General features: G+C 31.3%; 1 protein-coding gene across 1 annotated transcript in view; it reads right to left on the bottom strand.

Moving 5' to 3' along the window:
* The window catches only part of LOC145285982 (adenylate kinase isoenzyme 5-like), a 138,933-nt gene that overhangs the window by 120,504 nt on the left and 929 nt on the right, over positions 1–17,500 (bottom strand). The gene's annotated exons all lie outside the window — the stretch shown is intronic.

Genomic DNA, 17,500 nt, shown 5'->3' with positions numbered 1-17,500 from the left:
CAAATATGATGACGATATTTGTTGCATAAAAATAAGAAGTCGCAATGACAGTGTTTTTCCATAGATGAGATTATCTGACACTGATCCTTTCGGGCATTAGGTGGTCCAAAATGTCATTCTACATAAGATCTTCTATTATTTATATAAATCGTATTTCCCCACAGAATGCAACCCTTACAGAAATGAAAAGGGATCCTTTACATTCAAGAGTATAATATTATATTGTGTGATATCCTTTTTCAGTTTCAGAATCATTTTTCAACGACGACGAGGTTGTTGTAAATTCTTTATGGAAACTATAGATTATGTCTTTGGCCAAGAGGGAAACAAATATAAATGGATAGCTTTCGTATCGGCTTATACCCACAAGAATTACAATGCAGATAGATTAAATTCTTCTTTTATAAAACAGTAAACATGCGATACAAATTCTCGACAACAGACCCAAGAATAGCAAAAGAATAATCCATTTATAGTTAGACAATTCCAGCATACCTTGCATAAATACATAACTGCAGTTTTATATAAATACTAAAAGAACAGGTAAAATTATTTCCCAAACAAAACAGTTTTGCACCAGTTTTTATGCTCTCCATACGACAATTAAAATCAAGATATAATGATATCCTTATGTCTATAATGCTTGTTCCAATTTTGATCCAAATCCATTACATGATTTTGATTTCTAGAAAATGTCTAAAATTTAAGTCTTAAGCTAAAGGGATCTTAAGAAAGAATTGAAATTAAAGGAGTCTTACTTAAGGATCGTCGATAGATCAATTTCAGTACAAATAACATCTAAATCTCTATATGGAAGTTTGCACCCATATTAGGCCCGCTAAAATCCCTTTTAAAATATTCCAAAGAAACTGAAATTTAGAAAATATTTATTAATTGATGTCTAATACCTATTGTTACAAATTTCGCAAAAATCAGAAGCATCTGAATTTTCAGGGATTACTTCCACTCTAGTTACCCTGTTTTGCATGAAACTAAATTAAACTAAATATAGCTCACATTACCCACCCTTACATCTAACAGTTGTTTTCCAAAATTCAGAATGATCAATTGATTAGTTTTGGAGTGAACCCTATACATAGACATATATAAACGTATAAACATAGTTAACCTTATCTAAAGAAAGATTATTAGAACCTATATGCTGGTATTGCCCGGAAAATTGAGGAAACCAAGGAACTCCTGCTCCAACCTTTGAAGTTCATATTACTATTGTTATTTGAAGTTTTTACATTCTGAAAGTAATAGAATTATATGGAAAGGACTAGACAGGGTGTTTTTGCTAAAAATGACAATCTTTTCCCTGACATAAAAATATCCATAAATAGAACTGTGTTATATTAAAATGAAAATAATAATTGAAATTGCAAAAATTAGATTCAACAATTTTTATGTTTCTGTGAGCATTTACAGAAAAAGTGACTTAGCATGTTGATACGCACCGTGCACATATATGTAAATTAGATAGCACAATAATAGATCACTTTACTTTTGTATTATCCTTTTGGACATTATAGAAGGACACTTATTATTTTCAGTTATGCAAGAATAATTTCTTACAGATATATAACATTTGCATTATTCAGGCTACTGTTTTAATCTTGAATATTATTCACAACGTTTCAGCCGATGTAACCTTCAACCTTCTTCAGGTTAATTACTTAAGATTTCTATCTAATCATGGCTGACAGAACGAGAGCATGCTACCCCCATGGATTAAATTAAAAAAATTCCGTTTTAAATTCCGTGCAGGTTCCTGAGTTTGATAGAAAGATTACCAAATTCAATAAGAAGAATGTTGGATATTACATCGGCCGAAACGTTGTGAAAATAACACTCATGATGAGAACAGTAGTCTGAATGATTCAAATAATTCGAATTGGTAATCCTCATTTAAAAAATTCAGAAACAGATATATCACAATTTACGAATTTTCAAATAAAATCAAACGGAACATATAGTGGTTGTGACTCAACGGGTCAAAAAAATTTATTTTTCTTTAAAAAAAACAAGTTACAACATGTCTTTGAAAACACTAAATAAATGCCCATGTTGAGTATTCTTATATTTAAACCCTGGGAGGTATTGACATGTATGTAGGTGCCATAGAAATGGTTGAAAAGCTCTAATTAAGAGAATAACAGAAAAAAGAATGTCTCATATACGCACCACATCACAACGAAAGCGGTGCGTGCAACAGCATTTCACACATGAAACATTTTGAAGAACAACTATAATCAAAAACAAAACAAAAAAAATGAAAGAAAGAAAACTTGGCCTGTGACGAGAGCTAGTGGTTAATCGAAGACAATTTTGCAGGGAACAGCGCAAAATGAAAGGAGAAAAAGCACACAGAGAAAAACATGGACGGACATCATTGTGGAATGGACAGGAGAAAGCTTTGCCACGACACAGGACCTTACCTACGACCAACAGAGACAGAAACAACTGGTGCAATGTTCAGGTAGCGCCTTTATGATCGCGAAGAATTAAGGAACTCGTGGATCGTGAATCGTGAAACTAAGGTCATCCATATAACAGACCATGAGAGCTAAATAAGTATTTATTGAAATCAGACTTTTATGTTTTAGTTTCAAGCATACATAATGGGGTGACAAAATGTAAGGTTGTCCGGGAATCAACACGTTGTGACCTCAGTCGCTAAGTAGACAAAGAACAGAAAAGAACTTCAACTCCCTTTTTCTTTTTTTTCTTTTTTTGTAAAAGCGACATATATTTTCTTATTGTTACAGTCGTGACGTCACCTACGTGATCTCGAACGTTCTCCATGACTCTAATGTGATCTCTCTTTTAAAGTCTTTATTTTTCCCTTCCGGCGACGTAATTTTGAATGTATTTGCATACATGCGTCCCCACTATATTGCAAAAATATTAAAATCTGATATGTTTTTCTGACTTTCTGACTTTGCGACAAATGTTTCTGACCAGGTGGAGTATTATTACAGATCTACAAATTGAATAAGCGTGTAGAACGAGGTCGTTTAATTGAAGTAAAATCTCACCCCCCTCTCTCTCTCTCTCCCTCTCTCTCTCTCTCTCTCTCTCTCCTGCTATATTTGAATATGATGTCGCAGAGGAAAAAGTCCATGTTGTGAGAAAATAGGGCTGGTAAGTAGGCTTTGCATTAGTTGCTAGTTTCTTCTACTGCCTCTTTGTTTTAGTAAGAAAAGATCGACCAGCTGGCAAAAAATAGGCGGATTAAATATTATTTTTATCATTTAATATTGCAAATATTAACATTGAGGTAGAGCCAATTTCAATAGTATGCCAAATGCTAATAATGAAAAAAAAAAAATTAAGGTTTGATAAACATGCGTATCAATAAACCCACATTTTTTGGTGACTTTACGTTATTTATTAGATATATAATGCTGACAGGATTCAACTAAAATATTTTAATAAATTGTAGAGTTGAAACTCTTTTATCAGTATAGATTAGCATTTATTGTCTATTTCATATTTTGCTTACTAAAAAAAATAATAGCAATAATAATATAGGTTTGGTGATGTATCATTAATTGATACCTGTTATCACACGTATATATAACTAGTTATAATATACTGAGACATTTTAATACATACGTAAAGCTAACAAATAGTTTATATTCTAGTTTTTATTTTGCTTGTAGCACCTACATGTTCGAGTATCTCTTTCCTGAAAGCAAGACTGTCATTTTGTGTGCCATTATTGTGAATAACATGTACAAACGTTTCAAAAAGGAGGAAAGAACAGTGAAGGAACAGTTGAATTTTCATACATCCACATTTATACTCAGATAAACAGTTTGTCAAAGACAAGTGCAAAGTAAGTTATGGAATATGTCAGGTTGTACGCAAGATAATATACAAAGAGATAACATTAGTACCAAGAACCCTAATACAGTGGATAAAGACACATGTGACCAGGGTCAGAGATAGAAAATATACATGAACAATGAAAAAGTAAATATTACTTCAAATTTGTGTTGTTGTGATATGGGAATCCATTCAACTGTTTCCAGAAAAAACTGCACTAGGGTTTGTAAAGCTTATGCAAACATGTCTAGCAGAACAAACCATCTCGAGTGGCTTTGAAGAACCAGCCATAGGAAATAAGAAAGAATACACTATTATCTCAATACAATTGATAAAGACACCAGTAGTCGAGTCAAGTAGAGAACATATACATGAACAATGAGAAAGTAAATGTTACTTAAATTTGTGTTGGTTATGTTATGGGAGTCTATGCACCTACTTTTAGTTTATGAAAAGATGCCCAACTGGACAGATCATGTTCAGTAGCTTTGAAGGACCAACCAGAAAAAAACGTATAAGATCCTGTCATGAATTCTGCACATGCATGGAACGATTCTTCTTAACTTTTGAGCAGGAGTATGCACTCACTAATATTGGCTGGAATAAATCCAAGAGAAATCACTCTACTCTGATATATCTTCAAGGAAGATAAGTCAGACAATTCTATGGCTAACATGTACAAGGAGGTCAGACTCCATGTCATTTCTAATCAATGAAGATCATCTAGCTATTGTGAAAACTTTGTAAATAGAGCTAAGTTATGTAATTAGACATTTATTTATTTTTTTTTTTTTTGTAATTTTGTAGAAAAAAGCACACATTAAGTGGTTTTAAAATGATTCAAATTTGCTCATACTTTTAAAGCTTATAATTTTACAATAGAATTAGAAATTAATAATTACTACTACTGCTACGAGTCCCAAAACTTACAAGGTCATAAGAACACTGCTGTGATAAATGCAGTATTATATAAAACAAAAAGTGTATATTGATAAGTTACCTCTCATGTTTCCTAAAATAAATTATTTTCCTTTGTCTATTGACTTAATAGATTATCTCCCTTGTTTTCTAAAATAGCCATATTTGATTGGGGAAAACAATTCTTTTTGACTAATTACAAGAGACTGAATTTTAACAGGATAAAGGCAATTCAAGTCCTCAATTACAGAGCCATTCTTGCGATATAAAAATGAACCTTTTTTCACAATACTATCTTTTGTAAAGGCAGCCATATTGTTTTAATAAGAGATTGTACATTGTAAAAATATAATAAGAGTTTTATTTGACATCGATTTTTATTCATTTATATTTACATATATATGTGAACAGCATTTTTTCTTTAAGAGATAGTTTGTTAAATAGTGCAAATGATTGCTGTCTACATATTTTTTATTGAACCTTTCTATGTGTCTAATTAATGTTGGAGTTTCAAACTGGAATTGGCAGATATACTTACCGTACTGCTGGCTGGATACCTTAGTATTCAGAGGGTGGGGTACTGAGTAAATAACATTAATCAGGCATCTACAAAATATACAGACATCAGTCGTCTGCATTGTTTAACGATATATATATATATATATATATATATATATATATATATATATATATAAATATATATATATATATATATATATATATATATATATATATATATATATATATATATATATATATATATATATTTATAAGAACCCCGGGAAACGGCAGTAAAAATTAGTAACAAAATACAGTACAGTATATAATACATATGTATATAATCAAACAGCATTATGAATAACATAGTAAGGCGGGGCAAATACGGTAACCACGGGCTGGAAAAACATCGTATTCCACATCGTAACCTGAAAAAACCGTATCCTGGGATTCTAGTATATATATATCTACATCTATATCTATCTCTCTCTCTCTCTCTCTCTCTCTCTATATATATATATATATATATATATATATATATATATATATATATATATATATATATATATATACGCACATACACCTATAACCTTGATTTGCAGTATAATATTTTAGTATCTTCATTGGTGTTGATCATATATTTAGGGCTTCTATTTGATGTCTAATCCCGGTGCTGACGATGAGACTTTATTGAAATAATAAAAAAAATTGTATTGTTTCAGAAGCGATTGGTTATTGATGTTGAGTTCTTGACGTCGATATATATATATATATATATATATATATATATATATATATATATATATATATATATATATATATATATATATATATATATATGTATATGTATATATGTATATGTATATATATGTATATATATATGTATATGTATACATATGTATATGTATATATATATGTATATGTATATATATATATATATAAAGAGAGAGAGAGAGAGAGAGAGAGAGAGAGAGAGAGAGAGATGTTACATAGTTACCTAGATCGATATATGAAAGTAATAACAACAACAGTGGTCTGGTAATATAAATAATCAATTCTCATCTAAAAAAATTCTGAAACAAAATCGAAACTATTGGACTTTCATGATGTTAACTTGTTGGACAAGTTGGATTGCATAAAGGATTACGAATTTTATTTACGATTCCATGAGTAGCTATGCAGAAGGGATGGTGGGCAGGGCGAGATCATCCCATAAAAACAGAGTAGTTTTCGATGTGATAATATATTTTGCAAAGCTGACTTGAAATGCAAGCCTTGCCATTTCATGCGAAAATCAATAGGAATACACACTTTCTTCTTTGTCTTCTTTCTTTCTGTTTATCAAACAAATCGAGAACACGTTGCATAATTGTGTTTATTTTAAAATCCAGCTCAGAAGAGAAATATTTGATTTGGATGACTGGTTGATTAATAATAGAACTGAGAATCAGAAAATAAAAATAATAGCCATATTGATTGAAAAAAAAAAAGCAAAAACGAAAACAACAATTTTAGGTCGAGTATTTATTAACAGAGATGACATGCAAAATGTGTGTCGGGGGAGGGGGGGGTATTTAAGCGAAATATTTAGGGGTGCAATATTTGTAAGCGGAAAATTCAATCGATATAGACGTAAATGTGACTCGTTGGGTTACAACCATTATTTATCTATTTTATATTTCATTCGAGAATTCATAAACAGTATTTTTAATTTTTGAGATAAGGACCGCTAAGTTATATTATTTAGACTATTCGGACTACTGTTTTCATCTTCAGCGTTATTCTCAAATTTCGGTCGATGTAACCTCTGACTTTCTTTCTTTAGATTAATCTTGTCAAACTCAGAAATCTTTCTGTTGAACTTGAGAATCCGTACAGAATTTTCCAATGGAGTCTGCAAGAACTTATGAGATTACAAATAAATTACTAACTAAAATTCAGTGTTTAAGTGACGATCTTCTAAAGGTTAAATGTTCAATCCTCGGTGCAGGTAATCCCAAGAATACAATTGCTAATTACTTTAGGCTCCTACTCGGACATGGCTGATGGAACAAGAGCATTCTACCCTCATGGATTAAATAAAGGATTCTATTCAAAATTCTGTACAGATTCTCAAATTCGACAGAAAGATTCCCGAGTTTAACAAAATACACCTGAAGAAGGTCGAAGGTTACATTGGCCAAAACGTTGTAAGAATAATATTCAAGATGAGAACATTAGTCCAAATAATTTGTATTGTATCAATGTTATTCGAACTAATATCCTCACCTTGGTTGCTATTTTCACAACGTTTCGGTTGATCTAATCTCCAATCTTCTTCAGGTGCATTTTTTCGAACTTGGGAGTCTTTATGCTGAACTCAGGAACCATGACGCAATGCATAAAGGTGTTGATTAACAAGTTCTAAGTGATGGTAATCTGGACGTTGAAGGTTCAATCTATACTACAGGTGAAAGATAATAACTAAGAATAACACAATAATTAACATTTCTATTTAGTCACGGTTGACTAAACGAGAACAATCTACCTTCCTATGAATAAGTAAAATTCTGTGTAGATTCTTGAGTTCAACAAAAGATTCCCAAGTTTAAAAAGATGCACCTGAACAAAGCCGAAGGTGATATTGGTCGAATCATTGTAAAATCAAGCAAGATGAGTAGTCCGAAAAATCCAACTGACATAAATTACCAATCCTTATCTAAAAAATTGGGAAATGTGATGGGTCATATATGTTTAAATATTTTTTTGCATAAAAATAATAAATCTCTTATTTATTATTCATATCTCTACTATTATATAAAAGGAACTTTGTATGTGTGGGGGTGGGGATGATAGAGAGAGAGAGAGAGAGAGAGAGAGAGAGAGAGAGAGTTCCCTATGAAACAACTGGGCCGATTTTTTTTTTTAATTTTACGTGAAGGTACTTGATGTGTCTTGGAGTATTTTTACATGGGTTTTGTATCGGAATGCATCTGATAAGTATCAAAAATCGATAATCTAAAAAATCTGCTTAAAGAAAGAAGTCCGATTTTGACTAAAGTTAACACTTTCATACAACCTAACACCACAAGTACATTTGAGAAGTTTTATCATCGCACACTCAGAAAGGCCTAGCCTATAAAATCAACTGTATAATCTTTTATAAGACAAGGGCGCGTTCATAATAAATGTTTCTGTTTAGAGCACAATTGAACCATGATACTTGACTTTCGCATTTTAAACTTTAATTCAAGCCATTGTTTACAGATAGTTTTATAAAATCAACAATAGATTCTCTACAGTGCAATGTAGACTACAATGTATTGTTGATTAAGCTAGGCATGTGGAGTTTCTTCCTGGTACACTGCGGGGGGAGGGGGAGCCCTAGAGTAGACAATCAATCGATTTGATTTAGAAAATGGGCGATTTCAGTGATTTCGATGATAATAAAATTACGAGCGGGTGGAAGATTTGTTGATTATCATTCGATTCTGAACAATGGTGGGTCTCTCTGCTAATGGGTTATAATTAGGGCGAGGACAACAGCATATTCTTTTTATTGTTTTGACTTTCAAGTGTGTATCTGTTGATATCTTATATGCCTTTATATATAGTGATGTGGTTCTTGGTTGATTAACTGTGTCTGTGTCGGATATATACTCGAGAGTCAAAACAATGATAGGAATATTCTGTTGTCATAGCCCTACTAATAATAGAAGTAAAAAGGCATAAAAATTATCAGAAAGCCATTGAATCACATAAAATGATAGAGGGAAAGAGTAATACACAGAAAGTTAGTAAGAGATTGGTGACTTGGCAAGTTAATTGCAACTTATAACTAGCAGGGAAACTCGACGTTGCCTGGGATTGAATGATAATAAACGAATGTTTCACACACCCATATTTTTATTGTCATTGAAATTGGTGAAATCACTCATTTTTCAATCAAATCGATTAATTACCTACTTTCGTTGTGGACCCACCTCGGTGCACTGGGAGGAAGCTTCACGTGCCTCCTTGCATTGATTTAATCCACAATACATTGTAGTCTATATTGCAGTGTAGAGAACCTACTGTTGATTTTATAAAATTATTGTTTATATATAATGGCTTGAATTAAAGTTTAAAATGCGAAAGTCAAGTATCATGCTTCAATTGTGCTCTAAACAGAAACATTCATTTCATTTTGAACACGAAAACAAGAGCCAATCTTTCTCTCAATGCTTCCAGACATTAAGAAATATTAGAAGGCGGTTGAATTAACCATACAGTGAGAGAGGGTGAGAAGAATACGTAGAAATTTTTTGAAACATTGAAAATTATTATCAAACTAAACAACCCGTGACCCCGTTGAGTCATAACCACTATCATCATTTGCTCCACTTTGATTTCATTCAAAATTTGATAAACTTATGCTGAAAAAAGAGAATTACTCTTTCTCTAAATGCACTCACAAACATTAAGAAATACTAGCGAGTTGTTGAATCAACATACAGTGTAAGACTAACTTGGCCTTTGGGCTAAAAATAAACAGTAATCAAAAGTAGTCTCACTATTATTATTATTATTATTATTATTATTACTAGTAGTAGTAGTAGTAGTAGTAGTAGTAGTAGTATAAGCTGTGTGGCGTAATCATGATACTTTTCTGTAAAAAATGTTTATTTATTTTTAAGAATGTTTCACACAAAAAAGAAAGTTAACAGTTACAAGAAATAACTATTACACATTTTTTTAAATAAAAATAAGAATTGTTCACATTGTTTCACTTATTTTCATATAAAATGTTAATAATAAATAATATTATAATATTACATATTATATATTATAATACATAATATCTGTTGGAAGATGCTTTGTCGGGGATGCCAAATCATCTATCACCATCTAGAAAACAGAGGAGATAATGCAACAATGAAACGTCTCGGGGAATATGCCGGAATGCCATAAAATTTAGGTAATTACAAATTATGACTAATTACAAGAAGTAAAATGGATTTTTTTTTAAAACATAACTCAATCCCAGAACTAAATATTTTAACTTTAATTTTGTGTTCTTAAAGTATATAGGGAATCAAAGATGTGACTTAAAGAAATTTAATAACAAAATATTTGGGAGGGGGGATAAGTCTTTAGAAAATATGAACACATTCATATCAAACTAAAAGCATTTTAAAAATTGATCAGGTTATTGGCTGAAATATCAAATTTTCAGACAAACACATAAAAAAGAGATCCTCTTAAAATTACTTGTTCAATTTTTTCAGAGGAGTTCAGGGACACTTTCCATCCCTCCAAAATATAACAGGAGTCAGATCTTTCTTCGATCTGATTAATTAGGTTTCATATGCATTTACCGAAGCACCCATCATGTCACCTTTCAGAGAACTGCTTAAACATAACAGCAGGTTTTACTGAGATGATACGTTGGAGCAACTCTTTCAACAGCCTAAGGATAAAATCCTAGACAGCATCCAGGATGGTATTCAAACATTTGAGATAAATCGCCCAACATGCCTGAATACAAACTGAAGTCGTACAGGAATAGGTTTTACTCTACTCTAAAAACATTTTGAGTGTGCATCCACAGTGGACCACCTTTGTGAACCAGGATACTGGAAGATTGTATATGCTAGCTCCAAATTCACTAGACCCCTTAAGAGCCATTATGCACCAAGGGAAAACTTTAGCCATAAAGTTTGATTTCGAAAACTGCAAAATGTTTATTTTGGCTGCCCCCACCTGATACTTGTCATTGACCACAAACCCCTTGTACCGATATTCAATGATCGTGACTTGGATGAAATAAAATAAACCAGGATATTAAACATCAGAGAGCAGACACTGATGTACAAATTCAAGGTCGTGTCCATACCAGGCAACGCTTATGGTGTGGCAAATGTTATGTCACATATCCCTACACCTATCACCAAAGTCACAGCAGCTGAATCAGACAACATTGAAGAAACATTACAAGCTGGAATAGAATCCCGGTACAACCAGGAAACATCACCCATCAAAATGACATGCATACAGCAACAGGCTAATGTGGATCATCAATACTTGAGCTTCGTAGATATGATAGAAAATGGGTTCCCTGATTATAAAGATTATCTAGACCCAAACCTTTAAGAGTTCAGGAATATGCGGAATGACTTGTACCCGGTTCAGTCCCTAGTATTCAAGGAAGGGCGTATATTAATCCCACTTCTGATACCATATATAATGATAATATGAAATATGTGTGGGAATGACAACAGGACACTACATTTCGATATTAACTTACAACACGAGTAAGTGTCTTTATTTAGGTCGCCATGACAGTTAACCACTGTTTGGAGTAGTTGCTCCAATGCAAAGGTAGGCAGTTCATATTAAGGGCAAATAAATCGGGTATTATGCTAACAATTTTAAATTGGAATCAGAGTTTTTTTAAGGAGTTGGATTCATAAGAATGCTAGGTGACAGATATTTGAACTTCCAAAAAATCAACAGACAGTCTGAATATTGAAAAACTTTAAAATAAGAAATTGGTTGTGATATTTTGAAAGTCTAGGAGTCAAAACTTTTGAAATCTTAGGAGTTAAAATCAATTCTTATACCTTCCAACTCCACAACCCTTGTGTTAACACCAATGAATCGTTCCTGGCTCTTGAGCTACAATTAAAATGGTTGGTTGCATTTAATGCTCAGGAATTCATCCTCCCAGGCATTTCTTTCAAGGCAGGAAGGTGTTACTCCTCCTACATTAGGAGACGGATTGATCTGCTCGAGAATGCAGACCGGTTCAATTCAGGCAATTTATATGAGTATTCGATACTGGCTTTAGGTGACCATGTGGTGTTATAGTCTACACAGCTATAATGAACCTTCCCTGTAAAGTTTAAAATATTAATTTATTTTCAATTTGTCCATGTATTTTTGGAGTGTTGACATGCAATCAAACGAAAATAAGTCAAAGACCTCTTTTATTTATCCGTGAAGACCGTGAGGTCAAAGAGTATAATGGTACTAGACATCCTTGTATTGTAATACAAAAAAAAAAATAATAATAATAAATAAATCGTTATTTTATTTCAAAACTAAACTTCGCTCTACACCAGGTGCCTCAAAGGTCAACATATTGCGACGAAAGAGAATATTATTTTGATATTTTGGACAATTGTTTTCATCTTTTTTTTTTTCTTTTGCCGATATAACTTCAGACCTTTTTCAGATGCATCTTTTTGAGCTTGGAAATATTTATGTCAAACTCGGAACCTATAGGGAAATTCAAGCTCAACCTTTTATTTATTTCACGGAGGGGGTAGGTATTTTCTTATGACATAATGTAATACGTTGATGAACAATCATTTCTAAGTTACAGTCTTCTGGAGGGTGAAGGTTCAATCCTTACTACAGGTGATAATAACTCAGAATAACATAATAATTGACATTTCTATCCGGTCATGTCAAGAATGATATACCACCATAGATTAAAGAAAGGGTTCAATTCGAAATTCGGCATCGGTTTCAGAGCTTGACATAAAAATTCCTGAATTCGAAAATCCTGAAGAAGATCGAAGCATACATCAACCAAAACGTTGTGAAAATAATAACCAAGGTGAGAATAGTAGTTTGAATAAACTAAATTATCAAGTTTATCTAAAAATTCCCGAAACCGGATATATTTGGTAAAGTAATAGTTTATGTTGTTGCGTAACCAAGGAACCATAAACAACAGATTTTGAGGAATTGTTTTTTATTCACAGTACCACACTGAAATTCTTTCTTTGGAAATAATATATTGATTAAGTCTGACGGAAATTCAAATGTAATTTTGAAGTCTTTAAAATGCCAATTTGAAAATCATTTCTTGTTAGAATTAAAATGACAATTATTGTGGCTCATGCTTGGCCCTAAACATAATATAAACACTAAATCGTATTTATTTCTCAAAGGGACACTGATTTTAAAAAAAAAAAAAAAAAAAAAAAAAAAAAGACAAAAATATCCCGCTAAAATAAAATTGGCAATGGATCATAGGGGGCAGAAAAAGAAAGTCAGAAAGTTGATACAACGAAACAGGACTGTATGTCGATGACTACAAATATATATATATATATATATATATATATATATATATATATATATATATATATATATATATATATATATATATAAAATAAGAATTATAGTGAAGTTTACCAAAATGATCCAAGATGGCAAAACTAAAGTAAATTATAAATATTAAAGAATTAATATTTATAAAGGAACCTTGTCTCGACAGTCGAGCTGTATATTTGATCCATTTCTTTTTTACGCACATTTTATCTTTCTTTTAATAATATATTGTAATTCTTTCCCATTTCCTTGTACCTATTTGTGAATTATTCCACGGATTTCTGCCTTTTGGATTACTTTGGATCATCTTACACAATTCCCTTGGATTTTATTTTACCGTCATTGGAAATTTTACCCTTCACCAGGCTATCCATTCATGTGAAATCACTTTTTTATCCACCCTATTCCCTCTGCTTCACTTTTTGTTATCAAGTAAGATCTAAGACTTACTTGTAGTTTCATTTAATACTTTTGCAAGCAAAATCCGATCCCGCATTTTGCTAAATCCTACCCTCTGATGAGAAGGAAAGTATTTCTTCAAAACTCCGCGGATTAAGGACTATTTCCTTTTTAAAATTAAATATGTTTTTAACTCTTTTTCAAAGTGTTTTTTAACATGTTTTATTAACTACTTGTTCTTATACACATATATATATATATATATATATATATATATATATATATATATATATATATTTATATATATATATATATATTTATATTCTTTTACAATAATTATATATATATACACATATTCTTATATTCTTTTACAATAAGTATACATATATTGTTTTACAATAATTATATATGTATGTGTGTGTGTATATATATATATATATATATATATATATATATATATATATATATATATATATATATATATATATATATATATACACACACACACACTTGTGGTTTAGATAAACCAAAATATGAGGAAAATACAAGGACATATTTGGGGCTACACAGCTTTGTAAGAATGTAATTTGATTGGCTATTGAAATTTACGTAATTATTGTAAAATACTTTTAAAAAATTGACGTAATAAAATTAAAGTGAAACAATATTTTTTATTAAATGATTTTTATTAAATACAGAAATTTTTAATTAAATGATTTGGTTCTTATGCATTTTTGATACCGCGCTATTTTAAATAGATTTTTTCAGGTTGAATTCAAGTTTCACAATATCTTTTTATTATTATTAAATTATTAGGTGGAAGCACAAAATAATTACGAAACACCCTCTCTTCCATGTGTTAAGAATGGCTTTCAAAATAATGAAGTTATTATTTCAGAACGGTAACAAAAGTGAATTTATTTATTTTTAATTCTCTTACAGTTATTACGTCAATTTCAATAGCCAATCAAATTACATTCTTACAGGCGGTGAAGCCACGGCCACCGAGATATAGACTACTCTCGGTAGGCTTAGTGAGAAGCCCCAAACATGTTCTAGTATTTTCCTCAATTTTTGGTTTATCTAAATAGCAAGAGGCCGATTTTCTCTCTCTCTCTCTCTCTCTCTCTCTCTCTCTCTCTCTCTCTCTCTCTCTCTCTCTCTCTCTCTCTCTCTAAAAATAAAGAAAGAAAAATAAATAAAAATGAAACATTAAAAAAGCGGGCCATTTATTACGTTTTCTTTTTAGTGTGTTTTAATTAATTTATCCCCGATTATATTGCACAACAAATAATGGCATTAAAAGTTTCAAATAAGACATTTCCAAAAATAGCATCAATAAGAATACAAGAATCAATTGATTTGTCCGCTGATCGAATTGTTGTTGCATCTGCGACGTTAAAAACATCAACAATTTGCCGTAGAGGAAATAGTAACTACCATTTTACCAGCAGACCCCCCCCCCTTTCCTTTTTAACGTAGCGGGTTCGAGGTTCGATCCTAACGGGGTTATGGAGTGCAGAGCAGAGTGTCATTTTGATTAATATATGGCCTTGTAATTTAAAGCTACCAGACAAGATCTCCTGGGTCTGTGCTTTATCACATATACGTAACTTTGAATTTATGGAATTATTTTTTAAAATTACTATTAATCAAATGTTGAAATAAAAATGGATTCAAACGAATTTTGAAAAATAATTCTATATAAAAAATATATATAACCGTGGCCTAGCCGCTATGTAAAATTGACAGTACACTTTTATTCATTTGGGCTGAATTGTTGAACGGAACTTTCATTAAACGATTCATCTTCTTTGTATTGCAAACTGTCAAACAAGACTTGTGTGCCTGTTAATATCAGATAAATACAGCTGAATCACTACCAAACCAACCAAAAATTAGGCAATTACGTGTGAGCATCCAGAAAGATGTGACGGAAAGAAGAAAACAAACAAAGAAAATAAACAAGAAATAGAAAAAAAAAAATTTTTAGAATTTCGAGTGAGGATCTTTCGTATATAAATTTAACGTAAAATAATCCCTAAATACTGTACCGTTTTAGCTTTTTAGAGTAGTTAAGTAAAACAAAATACCAATAACCCTAAGTCAGAGTGGTAAAGTTAGTAAAACCAAGAGTAATCGTCTAACAAAGTGAATCCCCACTTCCGAAAATGCACAGTTTATCTCTCATGACAAAATCAAAACAAAACAAAAAGAAAGAAAGAAAAACGTTAGAATGTAATGGAAATGCGGATGACTTTACGTTACATTTATATTTATGCGAAGAAAGCTCCCAACTCTAAATTCTAAAATAATGTGCGTGCGTGCGTGTGAGGAGTATTTCTTCTTTCCGCCAAGTTTTTCAAGGTGTTCATTAGTAATCAGCAAAAAAAAAAAAAAAAAAGAAAAAAAAAAAGTAGAATCCTCATTTCGGAGCAGGGGAAAAAGGAGTTCGGTGGGACCCACCGATGGGTGTTAATCTACAAACTATCCTTAAATTAAATTAAAATGACTATTTTAAGTTGCATTTCTACTGAAGATGACAATACTAACTAAACCTTTAATATATATATATATATATATATATATATATATATATATATATATATATATATATAGAGAGAGAGAGAGAGAGAGAGAGAGAGAGAGAGAGAGAGAGAGAGAGAGAGGGGAGACAGACAGACAGACAGACAGACAGAAAGAAAGAGAGACAGAGAGAATAAATGACAAAAAGTTATATTCCAAAATTCATGATGTTGACCATCTTATAATTTATTCCTTTTAATTCAGTTGACTTATGTAATTAGATTGAGCTTCTAGCTTCTTAAATAAGGATTGATATATATTATAAGAAAATGTATTTCTACAGAAATATTGTATATATATATGTACGTAAAGCAACCAATGAAGTTTTAATGAGGTTAATACAAGAGTGCTCAATACCGAAATAGGGCAAGATATACTTTTTATTTATTTTACATAACCATTAATATGTCGCTACACACTCATGAACATGTTTCAGTCAGCCAGTTACCTCATCAAGAAGAAGCGATAGTGCTAAGATTTTGTAATATAGCTTGAAGAAGTCTCTAGTTACTTGTAACTGACTGACCGAAACGGGGTGATGAATGTGTGGTGTAAAACATGGTGTTTGTAGGAAAGAATCTCTTCCTTATATATATATATATATATATATATATATATATATATATATATATATATATATATATATATATATATATATATATATATATATATATATATATGCGTGCCTGCACCATAATAAACGCTTAATTTTGGACACTTCTGCATGTTTAGCATTAATTTTGTACTCATTTACTACTGAAGCAAGAAATGTGTGTGTTCAGTGGGCCTGCTTGCTAAAATAAAGGACGTTCTAAAAGATTACAAAATGCTTGGATATCAGACAAGTCAGCATTCCACGGTAAGGATGCTTCAGACGATCTGCAAGGTCCCCCTCTTCAAAGGAGGAGGTAATGCATAAGAAGTGGTCTTCTGACATCGTCAATGATGCTTCACTTTTTATATATATATACTTCTGCAGTTTAGTGTTTACGAAATAATAACGTTATTATTTAGAAAGCCATTCTTAACAAGGAGAGGAGGGTCTTTATTAACTAATCTGCACTTTAATCTAACAATTTATTAAACAAAGGGTGCAGTCAAAATTTAATTTAACTTGAAAACCCTATCTAAAAAAATAATACCACGGTCTATAAACTGCAGACATATTTCACTTGCAAACATA

Source organism: Euprymna scolopes, chromosome 10 (genome assembly GCF_053919585.1).
Source record: "Euprymna scolopes isolate OS-2025 chromosome 10, ASM5391958v1, whole genome shotgun sequence".
Taxonomy (NCBI): Eukaryota; Metazoa; Mollusca; class Cephalopoda; order Sepiida; family Sepiolidae; genus Euprymna; species Euprymna scolopes.
The sequence above is the reverse complement of the archived record's forward strand: the minus strand, read 5'-3'. Positions and strand labels throughout refer to the sequence as shown.